The 19,202-nt window shown below is 40.8% G+C and overlaps 1 pseudogene; it reads right to left on the bottom strand.

Moving 5' to 3' along the window:
- Window positions 1-9,845: 9,845 nt before the first annotated feature.
- Window positions 9,846-13,313, bottom strand: LOC139817930 (putative nuclease HARBI1; annotated as a pseudogene).
- Between the last annotated feature and the right edge of the window lie 5,889 nt (window positions 13,314-19,202).

Here is a 19,202-nt window from a genome sequence, read left to right as displayed (position 1 = left end):
TAAAATTATTGTCATGCAACGAACGGCAAGCGGTAGCAGTAGCTACATGTAAACAAATATATAAGTCATTTTACGTGCTTACTGAGTCCGCCCGTTTTCCACGCCGTCGTTGGCTCAGATAATTATTCAATAACTATTGCGATTTTTGCGATATTTGCAAAATGATACATGTCTTTTATATTTTTAAACTAAATCTACCTCCACTTTTCGGGTTGCTAATTACCTCCAGGACACCCTGTTTATCAGTACCCTTGTACTAATAATTATGTTGAAATTAGCATCACAAGTTTTTGAAATTTCTTGTGCGTTTCTGTACCAAGTGTACGAATGAAGTTGACAGATTACAAGTGAATAAGGCGACGAACTGCAACTGCCCATTACAGGTTCGAGTTTTGCTTCTTCTCTTATTTTTTTCGTGTAAATTTTCATATCATGTGCAAAGATTTTTTTACAGAAATGGATAATTACGCAACGCATATTATAAACAAATTATTTCACAAATACTAAATAGCTGTATACTAACGCCTACAACCATACGAATATCGTTTCGCAAAAAAATGTATAAATTATTTTCAAATTCTGCAACGAAATTTATTTATTATACATTATATTTCATAAAAGGTATATTCGAATATTGTGACATCTGCTTCATCCGAAATAAATTTGGAAAAAACTGCTTTTATAAAAATGTAAGCTTCATTGAATATGTTTGATATAAATCGATATTATTATCTTGAAGTGTTTTCGTTGATTACTATCATCCATGTATGTCGATTTTCCGGTAAAGATTTCGAAGAGAATTCCGATATATAAAAAAAATACCTACATAAAATATAGGTCTTTCGGTAACTAATTTGGACGCAAATAAATAACGTATTTATAAAATTCCTTACAGATTAAAAAAATAATTTTGGTAATTTGTTTTTATTATGAACCAATATTATTCGCATGATTGCAGGCGTTATGTGAGTATTGTTATGTAATAATCAGAAAATAATGTTTTTTGTTTACATACGTTGCCGGAAAAAGTCTGTAAAATGCTTATTCAATAAAAATGAACATAAAAATAAATTGGGAAGAAAGCAGGACTCGAGCCTGCAACGTGCAATATTCCGTTCTCCTTATTCGCTGCACTACGCTTGTAATCTGTCATTTTCGTTGTAAACTCGGTACATAATCGCACGAGAAATTTACAAAAGTTTTGATGCAAATTTTAACGTAATTATTACATATACTTACATATATATATATATATATATATATATATATTGTTACACCCGTGCTGTACTCTGAAGCTGTGCACTCGTGCGAGTCGTCCCTGTCACGGAAGTTGCGAATCGTCCTTAGCGACGGCGTTGTTATTGATAATTACGCTTGTCAGATACGCTCTGGGATTCCGTCACGATCGGACGTGTCTCCCGAGCTTCCTGTATTACGAGCCGCCATATTAAAGTTCCTTAAAAATCATTTCCCGAGTCTTCCTTTCTCGTGTGAGTGCCGGAGTACGCGTCGCGCGTGAGTGCGACAGACGCTCAACGAGTGTAACATTTTGGGGGCTCGTCCGGGATCGGACGAGCGAGGTTTAGACGAGCAATGACCGAAAATACGGCGCCCCGGAATAATTCTATGGCCGCTAGAAAACGGCCCAGGGTGGCGACTCCGCACTCGGATACTACGGAGATGGCGGAGGAAATTGTGACACTACAGGCCGTGATGCGGGAGATCCGCGAGATGCGGGAGATCCGCGAGATGCGAGAGGAGCACGCCCGAAAAGAGCGCGATTACGCAGACAGATTCCGCCGTCAGGAGGAGGAGTTGCGTCGGCTTCGTGGGACGAACTCTAGCGAGAACCCACAGCTAAGTCCCTTTTTCAATAGAGCGTCCGGGGATACGGAGGCGCGGGCTGCGGGAGCGCGGGTCTCGTGCGAGAGAGTCGCGGGCACGAGTGGGAGAGACGCAGTCGCGGGTGACGGTGGGGTGCGAGCTGCGCGCGCGAGTGATGGTGTCACCGTCGCGAGTGCCGAATTAGATTTTAAATTGAAACCTGACACGTACGACGGGACAGTTTCGCTGTGCGAGTATTTTTCGCAATTTAGTCTGATCGCGCGTGCGAACCATTGGAATGACGCGGTGGAAACGATCGCGTTGGCGTCAAGTCTGAGAGGGAAGGCGCGCTCGGTTTTAGAGACAGTGCAAGACGTCGAGCACTTAAATTACGCAGAATTTAAAGCCAAGCTAGAGTTGCGTTTCGGGGAGGGACGTCAGTTGCAGAACAATTATGTCGCGTTCACGAACCGTAAGCAGAAATTCGGGGAGGATTTGGCTACGCTTGGCTCGGAAATTGACAAACTCTCGCGCCTGGCGTATCCCGAGTGTCCATATGAATTACGCGATAAAATCGCTTGTGCACAATTCATTACTGCTGTCGGTGATAATTTTGTTAGACATGCGCTTCAAATGGAGGGAATAACCTTGAGTATAGCCGTTGAAAGGGCTAAGGTACTTAAAATCATACAGGGGGATAATTTCGAAAGATACAGTAGTAATAAGAATTTTGTGAAAAAGGAAACTGGAAACGGGAATTTGGGGAATAAAAAGCAAAATGAGGGAGAGAAGGAGAAACAAGAAGAAAAAGGGAAAACGCGCGGCAGCAAATCAGGCGCCTTTCGAGGGGAATTTTGGTCCTGCGGAAAAACAGGACATTTCCGCACTGAATGTCCCGAAAAGAAAAACGCGGATTAGTTGAGCTCGACGGGGTGGGCTCAACTTTCGCGGGAAATTCCTCGGAGATTATTTTATTGAGAAATCTTATTAAAAATAAACAAAATAAAGATTTTCTTTATGATGGTTTTGTTAATGGAAAAGAATGTTCTTTTAAGGTAGACACAGGCTCCGACGTTTCTATTTTAAATTGGAGATTTATGGAAGAGGGGGAGGAAAGATTTTTAACAAAAAACATAAATCTGAGATATCCAACCGGAGAGAAAGTTCTAGTGGAGTTTAGAGTAAAAGCTAGAGTAGAAGTCGGTAAATATGCGGTCGAGTTCCCTTTGCTCGTTGCTGATATTTATGACGATTGCATTTTAGGCGCAGATTTTCTTAAAATGATTAACTTGGAGGAAATTTTTAATCCTGTTTTTCAGTCCTCGGAATCACAAATGCAGTTGGCATGTATAGAAAAGTGTTCCAATGAAATCCCTGTCTCTTTAAAAGAACTTTTCGATAATAATTCTCAGAACCTTGATTTGTCCCAGAAAGGACTTTTCGCTGAATTCCTTAAAAGATTTTGTGATGTGTTTTCGGAAAATATTATTGCGGGAAATTGTAATATTGTTGAACATGTCATAAATGTGCAAGACTCTCTCCCCAAAAAACAGGCACCTCGGCGGATTCCTTTCCATATGAGAGGAAAGGTGGAAAAAGTTATTGAGGAAATGAGGGCACGTGGAGTGATTGAGGAATCAAATAGCCCTTGGACTTCTCCCGTGGTACTAAAACGAAAAAAAGATGGAACAATAAGGTTTTGTGTAGATTTCCGTTTGCTGAACACTTTAACGGAAAAAAATTCCTATCCCCTACCCAGAGTCGACGATATATTTGATCAACTAGCAGGTAATGTTTGGTTTTGTACTTTGGATTTGAAAAGCGGTTATTGGCAAATTAAAATTTGCCCGGAGGATAGAAAGAAGACAGCTTTTTCGCTCTGTCGTGGTCTTTGGCAATTCACGGTCATGCCTTTCGGGTTATGTAATGCCCCAGCGACTTTCGAACGCTTGATGAAAAAAGTTTTGTACGGTTTACTATTTGAAATCTGTTTAGTATATTTAGATGATGTAATAATTTTCGGAAAAACTTTCGAGGAAATGTTGGCGAGTTTAGAAAAAGTATTTTTACGCTTGCAGGAAACTAATTTAAAGATTAATCCTAAGAAATGTGTATTGTTCGGAAAGAAAGTAAAGTATTTGGGTCATGTAATTTCGGCAGACGGAATCTCTACTGACCCCGAAAAGACGACCGCCGTTGAGGAATGGCCGGTCCTTCACACGAAGACTCAATTAAGGAGTTTTCTCGGGTTTTGTTGTAGCCGGACGGAGGATCGACATTAACCACACGCCCTTGAGATCATTAATTATCACGGTCGCCACTCGATTTTAACCTAGGCCTATCGAGAAACATACTGATGGATGACCAACCTTTCGCTGACTTTGCTAATTCCCCTTTCTACGACTCTGTTTCAGCTCCCATCTGTCTCCGGATCGACCCGCTGGACCTGTTGGACCTCTCCGCTCAAGGGACTTCCTTCGCTTCTGTGCTGGACAGCACCGCTTGGCTGGGCCTCAGCCTCTGTGCGTGTTCGTCGATGGAGGATTTCGGGCGGCCGACAGGCGAGATTACGATTGGGATAGGTAAGTCTTTGCAGGTTGTCTCAGATTGAATGATAGTCGTCACACGTATGTTTTCGCAACAAGAGTTAAGTTATAATTTATTTCTCTTTTGTTCAGTTACGTTACATGGACTCGCGGTATAACGCCCCGTTAAGCGGGATCGTTCTCGTTCTCGCTCGCTGTTAACGCACGCGTTGAGATTTTATCTATCTTACGCCGATGCTCCTGACTACAGGAAGCCAACACTGTACGCCGAGTATTTCTCTAAGTGAGACGAGTGCTCCGATGCGAGAACCGTTCGCATCGAGAGCCGAGAGACGAATTCCTCGATTCTCCGGCTCGGCTGGCCTATCTCGAGTCAGTGGGGATCGCCCCACTTGTCGCTATCGCCGGACACCTGTGCCTACAAACGGCAGCTGTGTCAATAGCCTGAATGGTCTTATTGTTTCGCGCGCAAACACCTTTTGTTCACGGCCGAACATCTGGCCAACATCTGTATTCACTCGCTACGCAGTAGCGCAAATACTTCCGCATTCCGCGCGCTTTCACTTTTCGCGCAAACATGTTTACGCTCGACGAATCGAATCTTGGAACGATCCAGAAGATTCTACATGTTTCCGCTCGCTACGATTCCCTATGCTAAGTTCTATCGCGGGTTCGTCCTCGCGGTTACGCTACGCCTTCACCTCGCGTTGCCTCCTTTGCCGCGCCGCGCTCGGAACCCATCGATAATTGATGGATCGACTACGCGGCGTTTTCGTATTACGCTCTCGCTTCGATAATCCGATTCTGCCTACGGTCGGCTATTTCGCCTTGCCCCGCTCGGATTACATCAAACCTCGCTGGATACAGTACCCGTCAATTCCGCCTCGCGTTCCCACGTCGATAATCCGCTCTTGCCTGTGGTCGGCTACTTTGCTTTTACCGCGCTCGGATCGCATCGAAACTCGCTGGATACATTACCCGTCAACTCCGCCTCGCGCTGATGCGTCGATAATCTGATCCTGCCTACGGTCGGCTATTTCGCTTTACCGCGCTCGGATCGCATCGAAATTCGCTGAATGGATCATGTCGGATCCACGCGTTATGCTACTATGTCGGTGAGTCGATTTCGCCATCGGTTGGCGCTTTCGCTTTACCGCGCTCGGAACTACTCACACCTCGCTGAGCGGAGCACGCGGCATCCATGCATCGCGCTCCTCTGCTGCTGAGCCAATCGCGTTATCCGTTGGCTATTTCGCATTACCGCGCTTGAAACTCATCGCAACGCGCTGAGAGGAATACGCGGCGTCTATGCGTCGCGCTCCTAGTCTGCTGAGCCGGTCCCGTGGTTGGCTCGCAAGTTCACGCTATCGCGCTCGAAACTCATCGCAACGCGCTGAGTGAAATACGCGGTGCCTATGCATCGCGCTCCTAAGCTGCTAAGCCGGTCCCGTGGTTGGCTCGCGAGTTCACGCTATCGCGCTCGAAACCCATCGCAACGCGCTGAGTGAAATACGCGGTGCTTATGCATCGCGCTCCTATGCCGCTGAGCCTATCCCGTAGTCGGCTTACCAGTTCGCGCTATCGCGCTCGGTACTCATCATAACCCGCTGAGCATAGTCCGCGGTGCTCATGCATCGCGCTTCCAAGCTGCTGAGCCCGTCTCGCGGTCGACACGCAAACTCGTGCGGTCACGCTCGGTACTCATTATAACCCGCTGAGTATAGTCCGCGGCGTTTATGCATCAGTCGGTGCCCCACCTCGCATTATCGCGCTCGAAACCCATCGCAACGCGCTACCGCAGTCTCGCGCTCGTTCCGCGGAACAAAATTTTACCGGACAGCAAACTCAACCTTTGTTTGCTGTCGCGCAATGCGTCCTCATGCTTATGCATCCGCGTCTGCGGTTAATAATCGTGACGAAACAAACAAAAGGAAAAAAACAAAAACCAAACCGATATAAGTTAGTTGGATCGCCACTCAACCCCTTCCCCTTACCTGGCTGTAGCCAAATCAATTACGCCAATCGGGGTTTCCTACTTAGCCTAATTTGTGGTACTTACGTTTAAGTAATCAACGCTCGCGTCTCAATTTGATATCGACGGAGTCATCGCGTTTTATTGGTTTAATACATATCTTATATCTAAATACTACAGGTCTTATTGTCTATATACAACGTGCTGCGTCCTAGAACACCGCACTGGGCCGCTAAGCGCTTTGCGCTTACTCGCTAGACGTAGCGTTGGGCGTCTCTTCGGCTCCCGACGTCCTCCGCGTCTGGTAAGCGGCCTCCTGGCCGCTCGTCCCGGGCTGCTCGCCTTGCGACCGTCTGTCGGTTGTTCCGACTCGTTGGCGTTCTAGTTGGACTATGGGCCGCTTCGCCGGCACCGGCTTGGTTGCCCATATCCCTCTGCCGAGGTGATATGCTTCGGTCAGCGCCGCCCCGGTCCTCGGCGAGATCACGATGCCCTTGGTCGCGCTCGGTGGGTCGCGGTCATCGGACGGCTGCATTGTTCCTATTATCGGAAATTTATAAAAGGTTTTTCTTCAATAGCTAAACCTTTATATGAGTTGACGGGAGATCGGATTCAATTTATTTGGGAAGAAAAGTGTCAAAACTCTTTCAATGAATTGAAACGAATGATGTCCTCTCCTCCGGTGCTTTCTTTTCCGAAAAGAGAGGGTGAATTTATTTTGGATACCGACGCTTCCAATATGGGCATTGGCGCGGTTCTATCGCAGAAGCAGGGGGGAGAGGAAAAAGTTATCGCATATTTTAGACGTGTTCTTAATAAAGCTGAACGGAATAATTGCGTAACACGTCGTGAACTTTTAGCAATCGTGGATTCTATTAAGTTTTTTCGTCATTATCTCTTAGGACATGAATTTTTTATCCGTACGGATCATGTTTCGTTACGTTGGCTTATGTCTTTCAGAGATCTAGATGGGCAATTGGCTCGTTGGCTGGAGAGGCTTCAGCAATACCGTTTTTCCGTCATCTATAGAATAGGACTTTCCCATAAGAATGCTGATGGGCTGTCAAGACAGTCTTGTGAGGCATTTGGCTGTAAATACTGCGCCAAGGTGGAGAATAAAGACTCTACAACTACAACAATGGAGAAAAGAGTTGCACGCATCGAATTGGCGACGGGAAATTTAATAGATTGGCGTCTCGAACAAAGGGCAGATCCGAGTATTTCAATCATACTCCATGGTAAAGAGGCTGGGGTTCGACCGTCACGTTCCGAATTTGTTTCGGGAGATATCTCTGCGCAGATTTATTGGTCATATTGGGATGCTTTAGTCCTGGAAGAGGGAATACTTTTCAAGAGATGGGAAGCTCCGAATCTTAAGTCGAGTTTTCTCCAATTAATAGTACCTCGGAAATTTATTAAGGATATTCTTAAAGAGTTTCACGACTCTCCATCTGGAGGTCATTTTGGAGTGAACAAGACTTTGAAGAAAATTCGAAAACGTTATTTTTGGGCCACCTGTAAGCAAGACGTGGAAGATTGGTGCAGGACTTGCAAAGTTTGCATCGCCAGGAAGGGTCCTTCGGGGAAAGGGAGGTCACCCTTGCAAGTTTTCAATGTTGGAGCTCCATTGGAGAGAGTACAGATGGATATTCTTGGTCCTCTTCCACAGACAAAATCCGGAAACAGATTTCTTCTTGTAATCGTAGACTGTTTTACAAAATGGGTAGAAGCTTTCCCCTTGAAGAACATGAGGGCCAGGACCGTCGCGGAGACTTTTGTAAATCAGTTTCCAGGCATGGTGTACCTGTAGAAGTTCATACCGACCAGGGGAGGAATTTTGAGTCGAAACTTTTCTCGGAATTGTTAAAACTTTTTGGGATCAAGAAAACGAGGACTACTCTTTTACATCCTCAGTCTGATGGTCAAGTGGAACGCCAACATCAGACTATAACTAACTATCTAGCGAAATATGTTTCTGAGGACCAAAAAGATTGGGATAGATGGATCTCTATGTTTCTTTTGGCATACAGATCTTCGAAACATGAAACAACTGAGATGACTCCTTCTGAGTTGTATTTCGCACGGGACCTCAGATTACCATCGGATCTGTTACGGGGGAGTCCTTTAAAATTTTAAGAGGAGGAACTACCTTTAATTGGGAATTTTGCTAAAGGTTTAAAGGAAAAGTTACAAAAAATTCATCTTAGTGCGTGGGAGCAGATGAATTTAAAGTCTTGTCGAATGAAGGCTCGATATGATCGAGGTGTTAGACAGGTTCTCTTTCAGGAGAGGCAGAGAGTCTGGTTTTATAATTTCCGGAGGTTTAGAGGGAAGGCTCTAAAATTGCAAAGCAGTTGGGAAGGTCCTTACTTGGTAAAGAAGAAACTTAGTGATGAAGTTTATTGTATTCAAAAATCTCCTCGTCATAAATGTAAGGTGGTACATTCGGATAGACTAGCTAGTTATTCTGAAAGGAGATTGGATTGAAGAGTTAGTGTAGGTCGGAGCCTGAAACGGAATATGACAGAAATTGAAATTTTATTATGTATTTGATAATTTAAAAAATGAGTTTGAATTTGGTTTTATCGTTCAAATGTGATGTTTCTTCTTACTGCGTGTAATGTTTATTTTTTTTTCCTAGTGGAAGTCGGCAGTTACGAAGAAGCGAGAAGTACGGTGGCAGAACATCGGCCAAAGACGTCTTCTCGATTTCCGAAAGAAGGCTGTCTCGCCCACGGTTTTTTGAATTGTGGTTTTTTCCGTGGGACGTAGAGCGAATGCTGAGGCAGGGACTTGGGGAGTCTGTTTAGACGTTGGGTCCACATGAGTTTTCCCCCCCCCCTTGTTCGAAGATTTGGAGGGACAACGACGAGGGAAGCTGGCAGCGGGGGAGTTTTGCCGGGGAAACGGAGCTAGCGCAGACGTCCTGATTCGCAGGGCGGAGCCTGGCCAGCTCTCTCCAGAAGAGGTTCGGGCGGAGTCTGCTGTGCGGCTACCGGGGATCAAGGAGAAACAGGGTCCGATAACTTTGAGCAGCAGCTCGAGAAGGACAAGAAACTGTTCGGTGCCCTGGAGCTCACAATGAAGCTACTGCGAGAGACTACCCTTCCGGATTGTCGAGGGCGACAATCGTAGAAGAGAGGGGGAGTAGTGTTACACCCGTGCTGTACTCTGAAGCTGTGCACTCGTACGAGTCGTCCCTGTCACGGAAGTTGCGAATCGTCCTTAGCGACGGCGTTGTTATTGATAATTACGCTTGTCAGATACGCTCTGGGATTCCGTCACGATCGGACGTGTCTCCCGAGCTTCCTGTATTACGAGCCGCCATATTAAAGTTCCTTAAAGATCATTTCCCGAGTCTTCCTTTCTCGTGTGAGTGCCGGAGTACGCGTCGCGCGTGAGTGCGACAGACGCTCAACGAGTGTAACAATATATATAGATATATATAAAATGTGATAGAGCATGATTGTGTGCACATAATCCTGTATAATTTTTCTCAATATATCCTCACTTGTTACGTAGTTGTTGGAGCTTCTGAAGGTTGTTAGGAAAGCACACCCAATTGTTGAATATTTCTGGTAAATTAAGAATATTAGTCACATTTCGAACACATCTGCTGATCAAAGGTTGACTAATAGCCATATGAATATTTCTTCCTATGCAATTCTGATAGCTGCCTGATGCATAAAAACGTAATGCAGCTAAAACTTAGAAAAAAGTTTTATTATAATATATAATTTATATTCTGCATGTGTTGTACATACTTGTACAGTTACGTCCAAAACTGAAGACCGTGACGGTTCTATAAAATTGTCTTCTACAATATTAATAAGCCTGTATGTTGTTTCTTTTTTCAATCGAAAAATATTTCTGTTGTTCTGGTAATTGAAATGGATCCTCCCTTATGTGAAAACGCGGTCTTTCATTAAAATTATAAATATTTTCCAATTGTTCAGCGATATAAAGCTGAACAGCATTTTCATATGCCATATCCATTGCCACTATAAATTGAATTCACCTCACATCCAATAACCTCATTTTTATCGCGATTCACCCACTCGATATCAATCGTTCAATATTTTCTCACATACGATACATCTCACTCATTCAAGAATACCATTTAGTATCGTATGCGATATCGTATATCCCATGCGATATCTAGGGTCCTCGTTTCAAGAATCAGGAGCCTTAATGGTGAAAAGTAATTTTTCTGATCTCTCGAAAATTTCTTTCATTGAGCTTTACTCTTGCGAACCTATATGTAAGTGATTTTGATGAGAAAGATGCTCTATACAAATCCGATAATAGTTTTTGCATATTTTAATAATTTTTATGTTTTTGGAGTGAAAAAAAATGAAAAACGAAGTTCGGGGCAAAGTCGACACCACGCCGTTTTATCAGCTCTCAATAACAAACGATGCGTGTCATGCAGCTATATGGCTCATGACAAATGTGTGTGCACGTTCGATCGCGAATTTACTTGCATAAATTAGTTTTTCAAACATGAGTTTAGATGAAAATAATTGAAAGTTTAACAAGTTTTGTTCTCATTATTTCCAATAATTGTTTTATTTAATTCCGAATTTTTGTACTTTCCAAATACACGATAAACAATGTATTTTCAGTTTTAGACAAAAAAATGAGTTTCAGATCGAATTGTGTCAATCAGGCAAAGTGTCGTGTTTGCCCCGGCATTTTTTAATTTGAAAACTTGTCTTTGCATCACTTTTCCTTTCCTGGGAGCAAAAGCAAGCGACATACAGCAAAACTTCTTTAAGCAATTTTGTACCTAAAGAAACACTTTAAATGTGTACCATTGAATTTGTTTGAAAATTTTAATTAATTGTTAAAAATTGCCTTTGAAAAAATCGTGTTGAGTTTGCCCCGGTCTCCCCTATTATTAAAGAAAAGTTGGTATTTAATTGAGCGAGAATCGATAAAAGAATTCATTTTTTTATAAAATTTGAATTTTTTGAGAAATATCTATGGTAGCTCTAATTTCCGCTTTTGAGATATCGGGCGATTTATAATTCTATTAGATTCTTCAGTTTTTTTCTACTCCTATTTCATATACAATTCTTTAAGATTTGGTTAATTAAACTCAGCTTTATAGCGACTAGCTGGTTACCCGGGCTTCGCCCGGGAGTCGTTTTTCTTCAAACGACTTTATTTGTGTTTCAATATCCTTATTGTGGACAAACATAAAGAGTGTGTCGGGTGGTTGATTTAAAGACGGTAGTTTAACTTCTCCGCATGAATAACACATTTTAGGTGCTTAAGTTTTAAACTTTTTTGCTTGACAATGATTACATATTGCATCCATTTTTCTAATTATTACTTTCGGATAAAATTGATATTCGTAATTTGAATCATAACTAAATGCCTTTAATTTCAAATCGGATCGCATAAATGTTTTCATGGATTGGACATGTCGTAACCGGTCTTTTTCTACTCGAGTTTCACACTATTGAGTCATTTCCGCTTTTTCGATATTTGATTTACCGATCAGCGACATCATCCCTTGGTTTACCCGGGCGTTTTTTCGGGAATTTTGAGATTGCTTGATCGCGATATACACCAAATTCAAACCAACCTTCCTTTAATAATACTCTATATAAAATTACATGTATAACTTATACACTTTTCAAGCAGAAATCGGTAAGGCAAAAATCGGAAACTCTTTCACCGATTCTCGCCAAATACATGTATAACTTATACACTTTTCATACAGAAATCGGTAAGGCAAAAATTAAAAATTGGTAAGGCAAAAATCGGAAATCTTTTCACCGATTCTTGCCAAATTCAATACCAATCTATCTTTAATATACTCTGTCCATAAAAAAAATTACGGAAATCAGAGCAATCACATAGATTTTTTTAAACAGAAATCAGTAACTTTTTTATTATTAGCAATTTTTTAAATTCTTTATATTCCTCAGTTTTTTCTACTCCTATTTCATATATAATACTTTAATATTTGGTTGATTAGAAAAATCTAAACAGGAAAAGTTATTAAGTACGACTCTTTTAAAAAATTTAAAATTTTAGATATCCCGAATTTTTTTTCAAATTGGGTTGTAGCACAATAGCACATAGCCTATGTTACTCTTGTCAGAAGGACATAAGCTATCCACCAGTGTAAAAATTTTTGAAATCGATTCAGTAGTTTCTAAGATTACCCCGAACAATGGTACAAACTTTTCCTCTTTATATAATAGTAGAGATAGAGGATAGAGAATAGAACACGCACACACGCACACATCCACACACGCACACACGCGCACACACACACTCACACACGCACACGCACACGCACACACGCACACGCACACGCAAGCACGCGCGCACACACACACACACACACACACACACACACACGCACACCACACATTTAAAAAAATGCAATTCTTCGACGTTTTAGAACATTCTGAACACATTAACATCGAATACTAAAAAAACTTTTTTTGTCTTTTCTATTTTATATATAATTCTTTAAGAATTGATTAATTAGACCCAGCTTTATACGCAATCAAAGGTCCATATATGAGGTTTACGAAAACAAAGCTTCCTCAGTGAAGAAGCAAAAAGAGATTAAAATCGATAAAGAGTCAATAGTGACATCTCATTGTAAGTCACAGATTTTTATAATTTTAATTTTATCTTTCTAATAAAAGAGTTAAAATAGAAATGCAATATATTTTATAGAAAGTTTTGTCTATTCCATAGAAGGTTTATTAATATATTTTTTATTTTTTTTTTATTTTTTAGTTTTATCCACTGATATTTTTGGTGAAGGTGTAACTGTTCTCCTCTCAAAAAATATCTTCCAATTTGAAGGGGAATATATTCTCGAATTATTTATATATACTTGTATTGCCTTGACTTGTATAATAAAAATAAAAATAAAAATAAAATAAAAATAACATTGATTTTGACTTGATTTAAAATTGGCTTTGACTTGGATTGAAATTGGCTTTGACTTGAATTGAAATTGGTTTTGATTTGAATTAAAATTGGCTTTGACTTGGATTGAAATTGGCTTTAACTTGAATTGAAATTAGCTTTGACTTGAATTGAAATTGGCTTCGACTTTAATTAAAACTGGCTTAATTGACTTGAATTAAAATTGATTTTAACTTACAATTAGATAGAACTTAGTTTTGACTTAGACTATTTAATTAAAAAATTAGCTTTAACTTAGACCATTTAATTGAAATTGGTTTTGACTTAAAATACTGAATTAAAATTGATTTTGACTTAGACTGTCGAATAAAAATTAACTTTATTTAACTTATTAAATTAAAATTGAATTTTATTTAAATTGTTGGATTGAAATTGACTGAAGGAGGAATAAATAATCTTCAAGATCATCGTAAAAATAACAGAGCTCCTCAAAAAACAACACCGGAAGAAAATGAAGAAATTGTAGAGTTATGGATGTAAATCCATTCGGTGCAGCTGCTACTGTATTACAGAACAGGAATTAAATATTTCAGTGAGAATAATTAGACGCCGATTAAATGCTGCAAAAGTTTACTCTTGTCCTGCAGCATAGAAAATAGAACCAAAGCCGGAACATCGAAGACAAAGAATGCAGTTTGCAAGAGAACATTTGAATACATCTCAAGAAGAATGGAACGCTGTTGTTTGGATGGATGAAAAAGTCTTCTCATCCACAGAAGATGGACGTTATCGTGTCTGGCGACCAAAAGGAAAATGTTTAAATTCAAAATACGTTCTCTCATCAGGATATAGCGGGAGAATCGCATTAGGATTTTGGGGAAGCATGACGGCCAATGGATTATTAGATCTCGTAGAGATATCACCAAGAATGGATCCCGAAGAATATGGTGAAATCTTACAAGAAGTATTAAAAGCTGGCATTAGACGCGTCTATCCCGAAGAACAGTATTCGGTTGTAAAAATAGCAAGACAATAGTGTCGTTCAGACTTCTAGATTGATGCAAGCGTGGTTCGAAGTAAATCCGGACATTCAACAAATTTGATGGCCAGTAAAATCTCCGGATTTAAATCCAATTGAAAACGTTTGGGCTCAAATAAAATTGAAATGGATAGCTGGCCAAATTTTTTTTTTTTTTTTTATTAAAGATAATGCTTCCCTTTTCGGAATACATGGCGTTTTACAGGGACGTACCCAACCCTTTACATATACCCGTAAATTTTAATCAAAACCTGGCCTTTGTGCGACCTTACAATACTGCTGTTCTTTCTCCCTCCTTATTCTAGTGACTTTTAATATCCATTTTACCCCTTCTCCTCCTTCTGACATTATTGCTGTTTCCGGTATGCCCATTGCCTTGGTTTCTGTACATACATTCCGTCAGAATATGGTTTCAGGTTTCCTCTTCCTCTCCACATAATCTGCATTCTCTTTTACTGTCGTCTTCCCAGTATTTATTTCCTCTCCATTCGTTGCAACATCTGAATCTAGCTAGAGTCTTTAGTCGTTTTCCTTTTTTTTTTGGCCCAAGTATTTCGCTCTTCCTACTCCCCTCCACTTTGTATTCTTTCGCCGAAACTGACTCCTCTATTTTGTTTTTCCTTTCCTCCAGCTGCTTTTCTTCATACTTTTCCATCCATTTTTCCACTGTGTTTATTCCTTTGTCTTCCTTAGCTTCTCTTTCCCAACGGCTCGTTCCTCCTGCTTCATATAGTTCTTTCATTCTTTTGCTCCAGCTTGTATTTTTCCACTCTAACTTATCCATTTCTCTTCTGCATTCTTTTAGTATCACGCTTTCTGACTCATTCTTTATTCTGTCTTGGTACCTTATTGCTCTCCCTCCCGCTTCTAGGCTTATCTTCTCTATGGCTGCCTCCTCTCTAACTATGTATTTTGGAGTATACCTGTCCAATCCTAGAATCCATCTTATGTACCTTTCCCGTAACGCTTCGACTTCCTTCCATTCTCTCCATCCCCATACTTTTACTCCATACAGCATGATGCTTTTCACCATAACATTGAACATCATAATTCTTCTGTCGAAATCTCCTCCGAATTTCCTCTCTCCTATTCCACATATCTGTGCCATGGCTGCTGCCGCTCTTTTTACTACGTCCTTTATATGTGCATCGTCCCTGTTATTCTTCTTGAACGTGAGACCTAAGTATTTAAATTCTTTTACTTCTTCTAATTTTTCATTCTTCCATTTCCACTTTCTTTCTTGCCTTCTTTCCTTTTTGCAGAAAACTAGTATCTTAGACTTACCTACGTTTAGAGTTTATCTCTTTCCTTCGAGGTATTTCTCCAGAGTTTTCAACATTCTCTTCATGTCCTTGTCAGACTCCGCCATCATTGCCAGGCCGTCCGCATATGCGAGTGTAAATATTTTTATTCTGCCGATTACAACTCCTCCGACTTGTCTTTTCTTCAAAAATTCCTCCACATCTGCCAAATATAATATAAAGAGTAGTGGGCTTAGGGGGCAGCCTTGTCTTAGTCCCCCCTCTGTCCAAAATCTTTCTGTTACTTTATTTCCTGATATCACTCTAGTCGTAGTCTCCTTATATATATCTTTTAGGCTTTTAATTAGTCTTTCACTAATTCCTTGTTCTTTCATACTGTTCCATAGCAACTCTCTATCTACCTTGTCGAAAGCCGCTTTTACATCGGCAAAAAATACGTATAGCTTTCCCTTCTTTTTTGCTAGCACCTTCTCCGCTGCTGTTTTCAATGCATATATATTATCCATGCAGCTTCTTCCTTTTCTGAAACCTGCTTGCGTTTCCGGTAATATTTTAAGCTGTCTTGCTTCCTCTCTTAATCTTTGTTCCAGGATCATCGCGTATATTTTGTATGCTGTGTCCAGAAATGAAATCCCTCGGTAATTTCCTGTTTTCTTTTTGCTACCCTTTTTATGTATTGGGTATATTCTTTCCTCTTTCCATCCACTTGGTATCTCTCCTCCTTGCCATATTTTTTGTAAAATTCCTTTTAGTTTTTCCTTTGTTTCCTTGTTCGCATGTAGCCAAGTTTCATTTTTTATACCGTCCTCTCCCGCTGCTTTCTTCTTCTTTAATCTCGCTATTGCTCTGCCTACTTCCCCCTCTGTTATATCATCCGTACTTTCCTTTATACTTCTTTTTAATACTTCTTTTTGCTGTTCTTTTGATTCTTTGTTTCCCTCCCTTATATCTCTTCCCTCTAGTAATTCCATGAAGTGTCTTTTCCATTGCACTTCTCCGATGCTATTATCCGGCCTCTCTCTTCCTCCTCTCTCCTTCTTTATGTACTTCCAAATTTTCGTTTCATTGGTTATTTTCATTATCTTTTTCTGCTCTCTTTCTCTTTCTTTTCTCTGTTTCTTTCCGCACAACTTGTTGTGTTTTTATCTCTCTTCTGTGTATCTCATTTTTTCAATTTTTCCTCTCTTTATTTGCCTTAACACTCTGTTCAGTCTTTTTTTGCTTTCTCTGCATTCTTTATCCCACCACTTTCTCTCTCCTATCTTTGGCTTTTCAATCCGGATGACTTTTTTACACATTGCTTTTCTAACTTCCTCGACTAACTCATCCCATTCCTCTTGAATACCTTTTTTTCTGCTTTCCTTCTCTCTAAGTTTTCTTTGTAAAAAGCTACACCATCTTCTGACCAGTCTTCTATCTCTTTCTCTTCTTCTTTCTCTGTTTCTTGTTCTATTTCCACTTCTGCGGTTGTCTGTAGTGTTAATTCCAAAGGCATATGGTCTGATTTGGTCCTTTCTCCTACTTTGAATTCTTCTATTACATCCCATGCTTCTGCGTTGCAAATTGCATAATCTATTACCGAGCTTCCTAGTGTTCCTGCAAACGTCCATTCTCCTTGCTCGTCTCCCTCTTTATTTCCATTCAGTAGTCCAAGTCCTATTTTTTCTACTGTCTCTATAAGTTCAACTCCCTGTCTGTTTTCAGTTTTATTCTTCGACTTCCTTGTTCTATCCTCTTCTTCTCCATTCCACACAATCCCGCCTTTTTCGGCTGCTCGGGCGTTAAAATCACTTCCTATTATTGTTTTCCTGTGGCCTTCATTTTCTATTAATTCCTTCATCTCTTCTAAGAGTGTTTTCCTTCCCTCTCTGTTGTATATTAATATGATCCTCCATTTCTTTTTCCCGATTTGCAAGTCGCAGCTGATTATCCCTTGGCTGTCCTTTTGTACGCTTTCTTTTTTGATTGCTTTTCTTGTTCCGGTTATCATGCCTCCAGATCCTCTACCCTTCTTTTTATCTCTCTTTGCATATTGTATTTCCCAGTCAAAGTCCGTTGGTAATAGATGCTCTATTCTCTTCCACCCTTTCTCTTCTATCCAGGTTTCTGTGAGGTTGACTATGTCAAACTTTTTCACGTAGTCCCAGAAATCTCTATCTTTCCTTGTTAATCCAGCCACATTCCAGAACATTATACTTATTTTCCTCTTACCTTCCTTGCGTTTACTATTCTTATTATGTGTCTTCTTGTCCTCCTCTACTCCATTCTCATGCCTTCCTCTTCGCCTCTTCCGCCGTCCTCCGACTGGAAAAACGTCTGCAATTCTAACCTTGCTTTGGCTTCGTTCCAACTGTACCATTTCTTCTATTTTTAGCTTTCAATATCTAACTACCACTTCCTTTTCTTGCGCTCTCTGTTCTTTTGCCATCTTCACAATCTCCCTTTGTATTTTCCTTTCCTTTACCGTTCTGTCATTTTCAATGTAGATTTCTTCTCTTTCCAGTCGGCTTTTGCTTTCCATTATTTATCTTTTATTTTCTTGATCCCTTATTTTTGCCTGTATCATTTTTCCTCCTCCTACTAATCTCGCTCTTTCCACCTTCGCCTCTACTCCCAACCGTTCTTTTACAAATTCTTCTACTTTCTTTTCCAAGCCTTTTCTTTCCCTTCCTACATTCAGGCCTTTAATAATAATATTATTCTTTCTTTCTTCTCTGTCCTTTTTCTCCATCATAATTTCCATTTCCTTTACTTGTTTCCTCAATTCATCTGTATTTTCGCTTGTTCCCGGTATATTTTTCTGATTGCCTTCCTCGATGTTACTAAGTCTGGCTTCTATTGTTTTAATTTTATTTGCTTGCTCGCTTCCCAATAATTTCTTCTCAAAATCGTTGAGCTTTCCCTCTATTTCTTTTTCTAGTTCCTTTTCTCTCAAGATATTTCTCTCTCTTTCAGCATACAATTCTTCTTTCAACTGTTGCACCTCCCTTCTAATTTCTTTATTTTCCTACGTAAGCATATCCTTCATATCTCTCATTTGGATTGTCAGTGCTATCAAAATATCCCTTTCGCTCTTTCCCTCCCACATATCTTCCATTTCTCCGTCTCTATTGCTCTGCAACTCTTTATTTTGTGCAAAAGTGAGCGTACTCTTTCTTTCTTGTTTCGTATCGTCCCCCTTCAACTGCGGGTCCCTCTCGTCGTTCCTCCGTTTGCCCTTTTGCGCGTGCTCTTCCCCTTCCGATGAGAGCTCACCTCTCTTTCTCTTTACAAAATCGAGGATCGGGCCGCAACTCTGCGTTCTCTCTCTCACCAACCTGGCGGCCTGACTCAGCCTTCCCCTTCTCACTGGTGTTTTTGTCTTCTTTCACGTTCCTCTTTCCGCAGAGACGACTGATTCTCCTTCTCTCGTTGTTCCTTCCTGGGACTTATCGTTTACCGTCTCAGCTGATAATCCTTTCTCCGCTGTTTTTGCTTCCTTCTCCTCCAAACAGGTGGCGCTTTCAGTCCCTTTTCCGCTCTCCATACATCCCCTCCGATACCTTGTGGTTCTTTCTAACCTCACTTCCTCGCAGCAGCACAGAGACACAAAATCCTCAAAATCGTCTTCCTTACGGCTCCCGCGTTGCCTCCTTATATTTACGATTAAACTTGCA

Source organism: Temnothorax longispinosus, chromosome 8 (assembly GCF_030848805.1).
Source record: "Temnothorax longispinosus isolate EJ_2023e chromosome 8, Tlon_JGU_v1, whole genome shotgun sequence".
Classification (NCBI taxonomy): Eukaryota; Metazoa; Arthropoda; class Insecta; order Hymenoptera; family Formicidae; genus Temnothorax; species Temnothorax longispinosus.
Note: the sequence above shows the minus strand (reverse complement) of the source record. Positions and strands in the feature narration are given on the sequence as shown.